Source organism: Rhinolophus ferrumequinum, chromosome 7, assembly GCF_004115265.2.
Source record: "Rhinolophus ferrumequinum isolate MPI-CBG mRhiFer1 chromosome 7, mRhiFer1_v1.p, whole genome shotgun sequence".
NCBI classification, from domain to species: Eukaryota; Metazoa; Chordata; class Mammalia; order Chiroptera; family Rhinolophidae; genus Rhinolophus; species Rhinolophus ferrumequinum.
Window position 1 is genome coordinate 44,629,837 of NC_046290.1, and position 15,780 is coordinate 44,645,616.

Here is a 15,780-nt window from a genome sequence, read left to right on the forward strand (position 1 = left end):
TTGGTGCTGATAAGACAAAATTTTGTGTGGTGCCATTGTTTTGGTGAACAACTAGGTACATAACATAGTGGGAAGATGCTAGGTGTTAGAAGCATTGTGTAGTGCCATTCAAATGTCTTCAACCCATCCTTGCGATTGGTTATCCAAATCTCCTTAAAACGAAAAGTTTTAGAAGTACAGAAAGATCCAGACTATCCTTTGGGATGTTCTTCACTTAAAGAACTGTAACACTGGTGAAGAAACAGCCTGAGACGCACCAGTCGACAGGCACACCAACATCATCAAAGTGGTGAGCAGGAACTCCCAGTGGAGGCCAACCAGCCCCAAAACAAAGACCAGCACTGGCAACAACAGAGCAGATGTGGGAGAGGTTGGTGGACCAGGACCGAGAATGGGAGAGAGCTTGGAAGGTGGAAGAGAGAGGGAAAGGTTGAGGTTCCAATGATTCTGCCTGGTAAGTGCTCAGGGTCAGAACTATTTGTGACCATCACCTTCACCTGGGTTCACCAAGCCTGTCCCCTCAAATTGATGTGAAGTGGAAAGAGAGAGTTAGAAACATTGTCAAATAATAGTACTATGTCTACAGGTGAAATATTGGTTCTGGAGATTTCTTCCTTTTCTTATACTTCCTTGGTAAGAACATTTTTCGAGCCTATCTAAGAGATGGCACCAATCAAGCCTATCTCTGATTTATTTTACCTAGTCAACTGCAACACACAACTAAAATAAAAGAACTCAACCAAAAGAATAATGACAACAGACATAAAATTGAGGTAAACAAACAGTTTTCTTTCTTTTTGCTCAAGAACGGTAATATGATTGACTCTACCCACCAAAAGAACATTACGCACTTTATCCATTGCACAGAACTCTCTTTTTTTCCTGGCTTCTTTTCAAAACGAACTTTTAAATTCCAATTTTCTTGAAAGTATATTGAGACGTGACATTCTAAGCAATCACCGAGAAGTGTAAAAGTGAGTATAATAGCTGTAATTAACTCTGTTGATATACCAGACAGACTTACATTTCACTATAAATATTCCACATGAAAATCTCTGAAAGAGGGACGATTATGCTGAGAGGTTTATCTATAGGGCATTTGTCAAAAGAAAACAAATGCCGCAGTTCCAATTTGGAAAAATTATTTCCTGGGATAGTGCAAGATCATACACTTACCAAAGGAAAAAAATGAGAAGGCTTAAACTAAAATGATAAAGTACATGTACTTTAAGCTGTAGGCCTCTGCCCCTGCAGCGTCATCCTATCATAAAAATACAGAGCACACATGCAAGAGAATACTAGTTCATATCGTCTTAATTCCAACACTAGCCCTGGTCACTGAGGGAACATCCTCGGAAAAAATAATTTCCCTATGACATGGGCTCTGCTACAGAAAAATCCATTTTGTTCCTAAGCTTACAGCTCAAAATAAAATTACCATTTGAAATGAAAATCTCTCTTTATAATTCTTCCTTGGAATGTGTTACATTCATTTTGTTCTTCCTCCGCAATTTGTCACCTACTATTAATCTTAGTTTTTCGGGGGGGAAAAACACAAATTTTCAGTGTTCTTGTCCGCTTTTCTATCCTTTTTGCCCCCAAGGCTCTTGATTACAAATGTGGCCTTCAATCAAAGTTAGCAGGAGAGTTTGCATACATATTGCAATGTTAGTTATAACTTCTGTGGTCTGGTCCTTTGGGAGCCCTAGAAGTCCTGCTAATCCAATCTTGAGAATCAGTCCCTTTAATCAAGGTATTTCTGAGAATGACATCCATACAAACAACCAGACAGTCCATAGGAACAGGACTGTTAGTCATTGGTACAGCCCTACCAGTTGTTTATAGCCAGCATCTGTTCTGATAGGTTACAGCTTCTATTTTATCTGGTCCATGACCGGCGCATCTCAGCTGTTAAATATTTTCTAATACCCTGAACGTATGTCAAAGAAAATACCAAGTTTAGCTACCAAACCCTTCAATAATAAAACCCATCCACCAGATAACTGATTTCATTAGCTCTGGGGTTAACTTCCATGGAGTTTCAGGAATAGCCTTACACCATCCCTCCATAAGAAGTAAATTGCAGTCTCCCACATACCTCTCCAGCTACCATCAAACCTTCAAAGCAAAGCTCTGGGCAAGACTTGTCTGCATGTGCTACCTTTGCCACCTCACCTTCCATTCACTCTTCAACCCCATTCATCACCATCGCATCTTGTCCCCCACTAGCATCTACTCCTATTGCTCCCTGAAAGTGCTCTGGGAAGGTCAGCAATGATCTCCATATTGCTTACTCAGTGGGCCCTTTTCCAGCTTCATCTCACTTGATTTCTCTGCAGTATTTCACCCTATCGACCACTTCCTCCTTCTTGAAACTCTCTCCTCCCGTGTGGATTGTGATATTTTCTCTTAATTTTTCTCATCTCTCTTTCACAACCTTATAATATTCCCATTTCTCCACAAACCCCTAAAACATTGGTACTCTCCAGATCCTTGCTCTGTCTGTACCCTCACTTAGGGTGATCACGTTCATTACTGCCTCTATATCAATATGCAGTGTTAAAAATAATAATAAAATAACAAAAATAAAAAAATATGCAGTATTGCAAATGTACAAAACTTAATTTAACTTTTCCTTTAAATCGGGTAGTCAGTCTAAATCTCCTAGTTCAGCGATGACTCCACCAACCAACCAGTCACCCAAACCAAAATTCCGGCAATTATTCCTGACTTCTCATTCCCCCCTAGACCCCATATTAGTACATCAACAAATAATTCCAACCTATTTTACCTTCTTAGAATGCCCAGAATCTTTCATACTCATTCCCTCTCTGCTGACACAGTCTCAGTTCCATCCCTCATACTTCTCTCATTTCTCCACCATAGAAACATAGATCAGCTTCCTAACTGGTCTCTTTGTTTTCTCTTAATTCTCCAAACTGATGCCAGAATTATCTTTCTGAAATGACTCACATACCAAAAGGAAAAAAAAAAAAAAGCTAGGACTTGCTTTCTCCTATACACTTTCACAGCACTCTATGCCTAGCATTATGCTAATACTTACCATACTGTATTCTAATAGACTGACAGTTATTTGTCTGTCTCCCCAACTAGACTATCAGCCAGTTGAGGGCAGCCTCTGGGTCTTAGTGAGCTTTGCTGTACCGTGCCCAATGTAGCAGGTGCTCATTTAGCATTTGTTGAATTAATTAATTGGAAAGTGCTACTGATACTAACGAGAAACATTTTTTAAACGAAAGGGGGTAGTTTGGAAAGGGATATAGACACAAGGCTGCTCTCTGGGACTTCCCAATGGCAGGAGTAGAAAGACTGTAACACAGGGTCCAACACCTTTGTTGGACCATGCATCCTTTAGGCGAAACTGATGAAAATTAAAGACTCTCTACACAGGAAAAAAATGCACCTATACACAAAATCACACAAAATTATGCATACAATTTCAGGGGATCTCTTTACAGACATACTGAGGATCCATAAATCCAAGATATCACAGAGAAACATGTGGGATGGATCAGAGGTAGGGGTGTCTGGAATGAGAATTTGTTCCACAAAAAAAAAAGGAAACTTTCTACCTCACACATTATACGAAACTATATATCAGAGTCATTAAAGGGCCAAATAATGTTTTAAACTACAAAGTATTAGGAAAAATATTTTTATAATCTTGGAGTAGATATAAAATCATTAAGCCATAAAGGATAGGCCTGACAGATTCAACAACATAAACTTCTGGACAAAATGAGACACCATGGATGAAGAAAAAAGACAAATATCAAAGTATATAAAATATGTGAAATATATAAAATCCAAGTCATTTACATCCAGAAAATACATAAGTAGTGACTGTAAGTCAATAAAATAACAAACACAATAGAAAAAAATGTGCAGTGGACAAGAACAGACATTTTACAGAGCAAATGCATTCGTCAAACAGTACAGGAAAAAACGCTCTAGTTTCACTAATCAAGGAAATATAAATTAAAACAACTAAGTCATTATTTTTCATCTACCACATCAGCAAAAATTAACATGACTGATAATATCCAGAGTTGTCAAGGATATGGGAAAAATGGATACCCTCATCCACTGGTGGTGGGAGTAAAAATCAGCATTCTTTTAGGAAGGTAATTTGGCAACATCTGTCAATATCGTAAATACATACAGTACTACCCAGAAATTCCACCAGTAAACCTTTATTGTAGAGAAGTGTTTGCACCTGTGCACAAAGGAGCAGAAACAAAGATATTCACTACAGCACTGTTTATAGTAGAGAAGCCTAATATCCATCTAAAGGAGAACTGCACTACAATTTAAAAGACTGCAGTTGAAATGATAAACGTCTAAGTATTACTTTGTCTTGTGCACCTGAAACTAAAAAAAAAAAAAAAAAAAAAGACTGTAGTTGATCTATTTATACATAGTTTCTAAGACATATTGCTAAATGACAAGACAATGTGTATGTATACAATACCATCCCATTTACTTAAAAAAAAATCTACACACTGAACATATAGATATACTTGGGTGTGAAAGGTTTACACATAAGGAAAATACTAAACTCTCGTTACCTCTGGGAAGGGAAATAAAATTCAGGAGAGATGAGAAGATGGGAAGTTTACCTTTGGTATTATACATATTCTGTTAGATTGTTTGAACAAGGATAAATGGGAGTGGGGCAAATTTTTAAGGAAAATGTTCCATCATATCGCCCAAAACCCTCATTCTTTCTGGCCTCTAGAAGGCCTCACAATTTTACCTGATTTCTACTGTTCACTAATGCTTCCTTTAATCTACAAATGGTGTGCTCCTTCCTAATCCACGCCAGAGCCCGCAACTTCCTATGGGCAGCCATCGCCAGCCTTGCTTCATCGGGGCAGGGAGCAGCATTACTCGTCAACTGCAAAGTCATGCAGCATCATATAGAAACAGGATACACTGACCCTGTGTTCTTTTGATGCCATTTATTTTGTCCTCTTTGAGGATTTTGCAGAGGAAACCATGATTCTGTATAAATGGGTAGTAGTGTTCAATGACAGGTCTATATTCAGCTGTAAGTTAAATGACACTGCTTTCAGAACTTAGCGTGTGGGCTGTGAAATATGTAAGTTGATGAGAATGTTCTCATAACCAAATGGGAAATAGAAATGATAAAATAAAGCAAATTGCTTCTAGTAGAGATCACTGTGGTAATCTTCCATTAATTCCTCTGCATCCCAGGAATAAACTATTAATTTCCCCTCTGGATTTCCTCAAGATAATCACGTTCTAATCCATGAGAGTTCTTTCCCTCCCACCTTCAATTACCTGGTTGAGTTTATGACTCTGGAGAGACATTTTACCGACAAGCTTTAAATGCCTAAATAAATGTCATCCTTTTGGTCCTCCTCATCCACTATTCTGTTAAAACTGTGGCCTCTTAATAAAACTTTTTAATATAGATAGATAGATAGATAGATAGATAGATAGATAGATAGATAGATAGATAGATAGATAGATATCTTCTTGAGCTACTTTTCAACCAGCCAGATTTCCCCAAATATTAATACTTCTACTAAGAAAATCTGTTTTAAATCTGTATTATTTTCAAAAACCTAGATATATTTCCTGTAAACAAAATGCATTACAATACTACATATGGGGTTTATGTCTCAGCATTAAGGGTAACGTTTAGCATCTCCATTTATGAGGAGAAAACAGATATGGAAAGCCTTAGCTTCCGGGAATTAACAGCAAACTCTGAACCTGGAAATATTATAAGGTTCATTTTTCCCTTCCTTATGTATAAAACCGATGCCTACCCGTGGCTCTAGCACAATCCCATAATAGTCCCCCCAGCCAGCCGCTGCCCCGAGGCTCAGTGCTCTCTGAAAGACCCACTGGGTGTGGCCACGTGCAGCTGATGGCCCAGGCAAGAAAGAACATAGAACTCTAGGCTTTTTACCTGTTTCCCCTGCTGGACCTGGGCTTTTTTAGGGCAGGACCTTGGAGGCAGTACATTAACGTAAAGGCAAATAGAAAGGATCCTATCTCCACATTTAATGCCAACTGGATGATTGGTTTTTCTAGGCTACCTCCCTAAACATAGCTAACCTGTGCCCTGCCAAGAGGCACCTGTGAGGAAGATGAGCCCTCTGGAGTCCCATCTCATGTAAGGCGGGACTATAGACTGATTCCTAGGATTGGGGTCCATTTTGCAGAATGCAGCTCTATGCACGCCTCATTTAAATAGGCCACTCTGTGCAGTACGTGTTATTGTATGTAATGTGCCCACACACCACGGATTGTAATGCATCCTAGAAAGCAAATTACTGTCCATGATAAATTATATGACATTCCTAACCAAATTAGTTGCATATTCATCTGGAGACCAACAAACTCAGCCTCTATTGAACCATGAAGTAATGGGAAAAGCATCAAATGATTATACAGACATTCTATAATTAGGGGTTGGAAAATGACTATATTGGAATCCTTTCCTTAGCATGGCTCACCTGTGAAAGGTCTGGAGAGGTTATTTAGTGCAGCTCCTGACTCAGCCTGCTGCAGACTCCAGGGATCCATTAGCCCAGTCCAAAACAAAGGAAAAAGATATATATGAAGAAAATGCATGTCTTTTCGCACAATTGACAGCTACATTTTTCCTCGGGCTACTCCACTGGAAGTAGAACAAGATGTCAAGAATAACTTAGGAGAAGTTAAAAAAAAAAAAAACACACACAGTCCTAGGGATATGTAAGAAAATTGACTATGACGTGAATACTAACTGAAGCAGGAAAAATACCGAAGGGGGCACTCAGTGAGCTCAGATCCCCCTTCAGCTGGCCAACACAGGCTACTCACCAGCTGATTCCAATGCAGTAGCTAGCAGATGACGGAGAAAACAAAGTTTTGGAGCTATTTTTCTACTTCCATACTTCTAATTGTTCTTAATCCACACTCCCTAGATGGCTTAAGCAATAACAGGCTGAAGCTATGCTCTAGCATAACACTGCGTTAATTATGCTCTTGGGTTGCAAAGAACAGAAATAATTTCACTTAGGCTACCTCAAGTAACAAGGGTTCACTATTCAGTTACACAGGATAATATGTGTGGCTTCTCCTTTTCTCTACCTATCCACCCCATCTCTCACCATCCCCTAAACCCCAATCTCACCATCCCCTAAGCTCCAATCCCACCATTCCTTAAACCCGAATCCAGCTGGCTGATCCTCTCCATATTTCTCAGTTCAAATTCCAAAAAGAGTCTGATTTCCAAGTGTAATTACATAACTCACGTTGGTCAGAGTTTTCCCATCAGGCCCCTCTACAAACTACTCACCAGCCTATGAACTGACTGCCCTTGAGTCAGGTGTCTACCTCTGGTCCAATTAGCAGGTGTGCACTGCACAAGGTACAGTTTAGGGCAACTTCCTTTAGCAAGGGGCTGTGGACAAAAGCAGCTTTCCTTAGAAAAGAAAGGTAGGTGTCACAAGTACATGTCTGTATCAAATTGCCACCAAATACTTAAGTAGAAATAAACCATTTGGAAGCAATAATCCTTATAGGGGCAGGACAAGTTTCATAGGTTTGTGCCCTGTGCAGTTGCAAAGGGTCCCTGCACTTAAAAAGGCCCACACTTCATTTAATACTCTACTGTGGCTATCTTGACATTCTTAATAATTTTTGAATGGGGGCCCTACATTTTTATTTTGCAAGGGGTCTTGCAACTTACGTAGCTGTTCCTGCACAGAAGATTTTACTATGTTATAAAAAGTGAAGGGAGTTTCATAGAATCAAATAATTTTGGATCCAAGGATTGTTCTGAGATCATTTACTCCAAATACTCATTTGACAAGTAAGAAAAACTGAGGTCAAAGAAAGGATAATTGGTTTAATCAAGACCCCACAGTGAGTACTGGCGATGTCAGACTAGAAACATTCTTATCACTCTGCATCCAATCTTCTCATTCCTCCATGTGGCAGGCATCCTACCCGAGAGGACTGCCTGCCTGACACTTGGTCTATTTTGCTAAAATATTTCGTAAACTACTTAGAAGTGTCACAAAGCTAGGCTGATATAAAAACACAAATGTCCGTCCTTCCTTGTTCAATCTTACAGCTTTTTTCTTCACCAGTGATCTCCTCAGGGCAAATTCCACTGACAATCCCCCAAATCTAAAACGAAAGCAGGGGAGAGGAATATAAACTAATAGAAGCTCTATGGAGGATCATTTGGTAATTGACATCAAAATTACAGTCTTCATACCTCTCGACCCCACAATTCCATTTTCACACACAGTCTCACAGATGCACAAATATTATTGCATGCCCAAGACGATTCGTTGCAATGTTGTTTATAATAGCAAAAGATTGGCAACAACCTAAATATCCATCAACAAGAGACTGGTTTCTAAAAAAAGGTGGAGGGGGATGATACTACATCCATGCCCCAGAATATTACGTAGCTCTTAGAAATTCATCCACATCTACTAATATATGGAATACTAACCAATATATTGGTTTCATGAAAAAGCAAAGTAAAACACAGTATACAGCCTGCTCCTATTTGTGGAGAAAAAGGATATTTAATTATATATCCTATAATTACAAACACACTCACACACACACGTTTTTGGAGGGATTTGTATATGCATAGAATTTGTCTGGAAGTATATACAAAAAAGACAGCAACTACACCAAGGTGGGGACTTGGGGATAGGACTGTGGGGGAGATTTTTATTCTATGTCCTTTGTTCCCTTAAAATTTGTACTATGTGCACATATTATGCTTCAAAAACTAATTAGTTAAATTAAATGAGTGTCTGCAAGGGGACCTCATGCCACTGCCAGTACTGTGTCACATCCACAGTAATGAGAAACATACTATTGCTACCATTTTTACTAAAGCTTTTGCTGGGATCTTGTATTGAACTTATAGACAAAAGAAATTACATGTAGTTAAATTAGACTGAAAAAACAATTCTCTCTCTTTCCCTTCCTGTGCTCTACATCAAAAGAAAAATCCGAAAAGTTTTCAAAACCTGAATAATCCATTGCTTGTTTAGTCATTGGCACAGCTGTGTGACACTGGAGAAAATGAGAAATGTCCCCAATTCTTCCTTTGGAAACTTGCCAATATCATCTCCAAAGTGTCCTTCAGACATTATCCACTTCTGTTTTTCCAGTGCACCTACCATTAGTGTTCCTAAGCCCTTTAACAAGAGTTTTATTTTGAACCAAAAGCACAAAAGAGGACGCGAAGCTCAGTGCTGCCCTGGTTAAGCAGAAGTACCTTTACCTCAGGCGAGAGCAGAAACGATGAGCTTAGTCCTCCTGATGAACCCATTTCCCTTAGGGAAACTGTGATTCCTACTTAGGAAGCAAAGTCAAAGGAATGTCTCTCCCCCTCTCTCCCATCCTCTTTGTTGCTTCACTTCCACACAGTTTACATTTATGCAACCCACATGCGATGGATCGAAAATGGCCACAAATTCTTTGACACTCCTCTCCTTAGGACACGGGATCTATTTCTATCCTCCTTGACTTTGGGCTGCCCTCTACTTTGACCAATGGACTATGGCAGAACTGGTGCTATGCCAATTCCGAGTCCAGCCTCCGAGAGAACTGGCAGCTTCCTCCTTGTTCTCATTGAGTCCTAAACAAGGCACTATGTAAAAATCCAACTGCCCTCCAAAAGACAGCGTGTGGAGATGCCTTAGGACTACATGCAGGGGCAAAGGGGTCCAAAGCCATTTCTATCAAGACAGCAGGCATGTGGGTGAAATCATCTTGGACCTTCAGCCCACACCAGCCACCAACTGCAGAGTGCCAAGTGACCCCGCTCAATGCCATGTGGAGAAGAATCACCCAGCCAAGCACTGCCCAAATTCCTGGACCCACAAAATTATGAAATATAATTAAATGTTGTTTTAAGACAGTAAGTTTTGGGGAAGTATGTTATACAGCAATACAAAACCAAAATATCACACTATCAACTAAAGACATACCTTGCTTTATTGTGCTTCGCTTTTTTTTGCGCTTCATAGATGTTGCATGTTTTACAAATAGCAGGCAAGACCCTCTAACAGCAAAAAGATTACGACTCACTTTATTGCAATACTCACTTTATCGTGGTGGTCTGGAACCAAACCCACAATATCTCCAAAGTATGCCTGTACTAAACTTTGACATCTTCAAAACTTTCATACTCAAAATTCAGTATTTCCTAAACTGCTTACACTAGTGATAGAACTACCACATGCCAGGCAGCCATGACTACAGGAGAAAGAGTCAGCTCCAAGTTAAGACAAGAGAAGCACCTCTTCTCCCATCACCTCATCCCCACTGTGCTAGACATGAGTCTACATGGCCAAGAGAAGCGCCACCCCCTGCCACTGAGGACTCTGAGAATCATGAACTACAGAGCCTGGAGTTTGGCAGCTCACACAGGACCACCATCCCTGAGGTTGTCCTGTGACCAGCCCCATCCACTCCAATGTTCCACCAAACCCATGTCCACCAACCCCATGTCCACTACCTCATGGGGATCACATGGTTGTTCTTGGAGGTGGGATAAGAGCCAGACCCTCTTACTCGAGCCCTTGCCCTTTCAGGCTGGGCTGAGAGAAGGAGAGCAAGTCTTGGAAGGAGAGATTCCTAAATCAATTTCCCCAGCCCACAACGACTGGCAGTTGCCACCCACTCCCGTCCATGTGCCTGTTCTCACCTACCCACAGGGTTGCAAGGCCTGAGGGAGGTGGCACTGTCATAAACCATAATTAGAGATATCGTAGCTCCCTGAGAACAAATTCTTCCTTACAACATGCAAATCTATTGTTCAACTTTCAAACTTCAAATTAACTTTCAAACACGTTATTGGGAACATATTAGGGAGGAAAGTAAGACCCTGCCTCTTCTGAATTGTGGACATGGCCATGAAATTCTGAAAAAGTCATTTCCAGGGTTGAGGCAAGAATGGAAGATTTAAAAATAACATGATGAGGCTGGCAAAAATGGATTAGCAACGTCCAGCCGGTACAGAAGCAAGCATGAGCGGAAAAGTTATCACAGGGAAAAGGGGCGGTACAAAGAGGGTCTTCTCCCTCCCAGTTCCTGGCTTCAAAGTGAAGTCCCATCCAATGTCATTGACGATCTCCTCCCAGTGTCTATGTAGACGAATTAAAATGGTGAGTTGACCATCTGATAGATCAAAAAATCTGGATATTATTAGGGGAGAAAAGTGTTAATTTAAGGGAAAGCTTTTTTCTCAAAAGCCAAAGGAAGAAATTTTAGAATTTTTCTAAATTATCTCAATAATTTGCTCAATCTCTCACATCAGACAAAGTATTTAAAGAAAAACTCTTTCCAGAACATTGTTGGGTCAGGTCTATAAAGGCAGAGAAGAGAAGAGGGAGGGGTAAAGCCACCCAGGTTACCTGTCTAGCTGCTTAGATGGGTCCAATTTCACTAAGAATCACACATACCTTTTCATTCCTTTCGCTGTGTTCACCTGACCTTTTTCAATTTCTCTTTCCTTTTTTCATTACCCTAAGGGAGTAATCTAGCCACTCAGACTTTCTTTGCATGCAAAATGTAACAGTTCTTTCTTTCAGATAAAGGCAATCTCAGGGAGGGGAAAAGAAAAGCGCCTGGCTTCTTCAAATTAGCTCTGAAATAAAAGTCACTGCCAGATGTTATATAAAAGGTGACGTAATCCTAAAGTACTTCATTACATATGCAGCTCTGCTCTTCAGCCCAGGAAGAGTTTATTACATTTTGTCGATCCCATTTTCTATACCCACATCATTTTTACATAATTTTTCCTGCCTGACATACATCTTCACATTTTCACAGCAACCCATCAAGACAGCATTACAACAGCGCAGGGAACCCAGGTTAGCAGTTTACAAATAACGGCGCTAATAAGCCAGATCTGTCCCTGAGATACAAATCAGGGGTAAATGGTTTATTCATGCATGTGAGAAGCACATCTATTTTAGAATAATAGGGAAGAGAGCAGAGCACCGTTCCGGCTGACACCGTGTTCTATGAGAACATGTACCGAATCTACTCTATAAGTAGCAAAATGGGGATGTGCCAATCTAAACTCACTCTTGCAATTCTCTTCATTTTCCTAGTAAATTTCTGGCTTGTAGTGAAATAGATAGCCATGGCAAATACATTAAGATCAAGCTTCTTGCCTTTTTAGAGTCACACAAATTTTAGAAGAAAACGCAGCATTTGTCCCAATGCAATATCTAGCTACCTAGATGCTTTAAACGCAAACACTGCGAGACACTTCCTCCCACTCCCCATGTGCTAAGCCTCTTTCCCCTCCTTCCCAGGCATTCACGTCCCCACTGCCCTCTGCTGGTGAAAAGCAGCAGTGCAGGCTGGACGCTTCTTTCCTTCAGGAGGATTAGACAGGTTAGAGTGAATGGTTTAGAGGGCATCTGCCTTAAGGTCAACGTAAGAGACAAAGTACACTCAACTCTTAGCCAGTACTTGGAAATAACCCTATCTGACTCAGAATCCCAGTGGGATAAGAAAGTGCCTGTAACTCCCACCCTCAAGGAAACATACATGCCGTTCATCTTGAGAACCTCCTTCATTTTTAAGGAAAGACCCCTGTTAAAATGAACTTTATGGTGCTAAAGTATAATTACAAACTTAGGGTAACAGAGGTTCTCATTTTTTCATAAGAGCAGGATTTGAATATGGGGCAAAGGGAGATGTGAAGGCTTATCCAGGAACTCTGACCACCACCACCACCACCACCACCACCACCACCCACGTGCCCTTCTCCCCCACTGCCCAGGAAATAGATACAGATCTGTAGATAACTAGACCAACATAAATTTATTCCAATTCCTACTTTGTCCAAGGTCAGTACATTCTTTAGTTCTACAAGTAGTTTGCTTCATGGGTTCAAATTTTCTTTTCCTTTTTAAGTACTTTTTCTTTGTACGAAGGCTATTCGTGCACATAGTCTAAAGAGTCAAACAGTTCTACAAATCTCATTCCAGAAAAACAGTAGTCCCAGCAGCCTCCACCTTCTGTTTCCTGCTCCCAAGAGGCAGCTGCTTTGAGCTCCTTTAACAGAATCATTTACTATTTACCGCCATATTTCTAAATAATGAGTTTATGTCGCTACTTCTTGATATTTCAGTTTAGGCACCCTGTATTGACTTTGCACTATGGAAGATGATTTCATACACACACACACACACACACACACACACACACACGACCCAACCACACATGTATATGGTATATTATAATGTTGGTAAGATTAATAATCAATATTTATTGTACTATAACTATTAAATTCTTGACAACTAAGTCATGTGGTATTACATATTTATCTTTCCTTTCCTGAACAACGTTTGATTTTTCCTGGAGTTTAAAAAAAAAAAAAGTCCTTTTTTTCACATGCAAGTTTTCTATATACTTACTGTATGCGTTCTGTAGGGCTGCCATAACAAAGTGCCACAGCATGAGTGGCTTAAACAACAGAAATTTATTGTCTCACAGTTCTGGAGGCTAGAAGTCTGAAATCAAGATGTCAGCAAGACCACGCTCTCCTGAAGGCTCTAGGGGAGGATTCTTCCTAGCTTCTGGTATTTGCCAGCAATCCTTGACATTCCTTGGCTTGTAGACACATTTCTGCCTTGATGGCCACATGGCTTCTTTTCCTGTGTATGCCTACATCATCACATGGCATTCTCCTCACTTTGTATGTCTCTCTGTATCTCTTTTCTTCTTATCAGGACATCAATCATCTTGGATTAAGGGGCAACCTTACTCCTATATGACCTCACCTTAACATACATATTAATTAATCTGCAAAAACCTTATTTCCAAATAAGGTCACATTCTCAGGTACCAAGAGTTTCAACATATCTTTTGGGGGGCACTATTGTACCCACATTTATCTTCACTAATTTATCCTCAAACTCTGTCCAATTATCTCAATCTCCTCTGGATATAGTCAAACGTTTTCTGTTTCCTATCATGTTTCATCTTCTGTGTTTGTTCATACTCAAATGGGCTTTCCCTTTGTGACTGGCCACAGCTCATTTCCTTTCTGGTTCAAGTGCAAAGCAGTGCATGTTTCTCTCTCAACAGTCTCATTGGCTCTATAGGGTCACATGCCAATCTCAAACCAATAATTATAAGCAGGAGAATGCTATGCGCACCCTGGCTTAATCCTGGGTCATATATTCCACCCCTGGAGGTGGCAGTGAGGTCAGCTTCATTTAACTACATGATCTGAACACGGGGAAGAGGTGATTCCACAAAGGGTGAATAGATTCTGGGCACCAAAAATAAGTTAATGTCCACTACAGACTATTAAGCAATTTAAGAGGGGTCATTTTTCCCAGAACACAGATTTTGGCCCTCTAGAGAATTTTATGATAATCTACATTATCATTTTTATGATAATCTACTCATTTCAAGAAGGTTAAGAAAACAGAAAAGAAATTGAACAAAAATAAATTCAGATCTACATTTTATCCTTTTTCTGTTTTTATAGGGATTGGTTTGGTAATATCTAAGGAAAAAATACATATCACTTTAATATATTTTGACATCTTAAAATGTTTGGGGAGAAGGTACCATCCCCAATGGATAGTGGAAGGAAAGGAGAAGAAAATATCCTCTGGTCAAATTGTCATGATTTCAAATAGAATGATGCAGAAAATAAAAAATCACCACCAGGCAGGCAATAACCATCCTTTTGACAAAAGTGTTCTCCAGCTGAGATGCCACAAGAAATTTTCTTCAAATGAGTTTTCACACTACATTCTAGTTGTCCAACATCATCTATTCCCATCTGTGAAGAGTTTTGAGAGTCACAGCCTCATTCCCCCTTCACCCTATAGCATCTGTCTCTGTAAAGGAGTTCAGAAATGTTTAACTTTGGATTTCCTTTTTATTAGTTTTCTAATTAATTTTTTTACTTTTGACCTAATTTTTTGTACTTTTGAACTATAGATCAAACTTTAACAGTCAGCTTTTTCATTGAAACTGATTGTTTGAGCACAAGAATTAGCAATATTTTCCAGTCTGAGTGCCTCAGTCAAAGCAAACAAAAGGCTTAAAGACATAAAACCTAAGACCATAAAATCAAAAAGAAAAAATGGGGGAAATAGGAGAAGATGATGGTTAATTTTATGTGTCAACTTGATTGGATCATGGGATGCCCAGCTATCTAGTTAAACATTATTTCTGGGTGTATCTGGGGTAGTGTTACAAGAAGAGATTAACATTTGAATTGGTGGATTGTGAAAAGCAGATGGCCCTCCCCAACACGGGTAGGCATCATCCAATCCATTGAGAGCATGAATAGAACAAAAAGGCGCCTTACTCTCTCTGCCTGACTCCTGATTCCTGACTCCCATCTTCTGCCTTCAGCACACTCCTGGTTCTCAGGACTTCAGATCCGGGCTGGAATCTCCTGCTGTCAGGTCTTCAAACTATACACTGGCTTTCCTGGGCCTCCGGCTTACAGATAGCAGATCATGAGACTTCTTAGCCTCCATAATCACGTAAGCCAATACCTTATAATAATTCTCCATCTCTCTCTCTCTCTCCATATGTGTGTGTGTGTGTGTGTGTGTGTGTGTGTGTGTGTGTGTGTATATGTTTCCCCGAAAATAAGATCTAGCCAGACAATCAGCTCTAATGCGTCTTTTAGAGCAAAAATTAATACAAGACCTGGTATTATATTATATTTTATTATATTGGACCAGTATTGCATTATATTATATTACATTA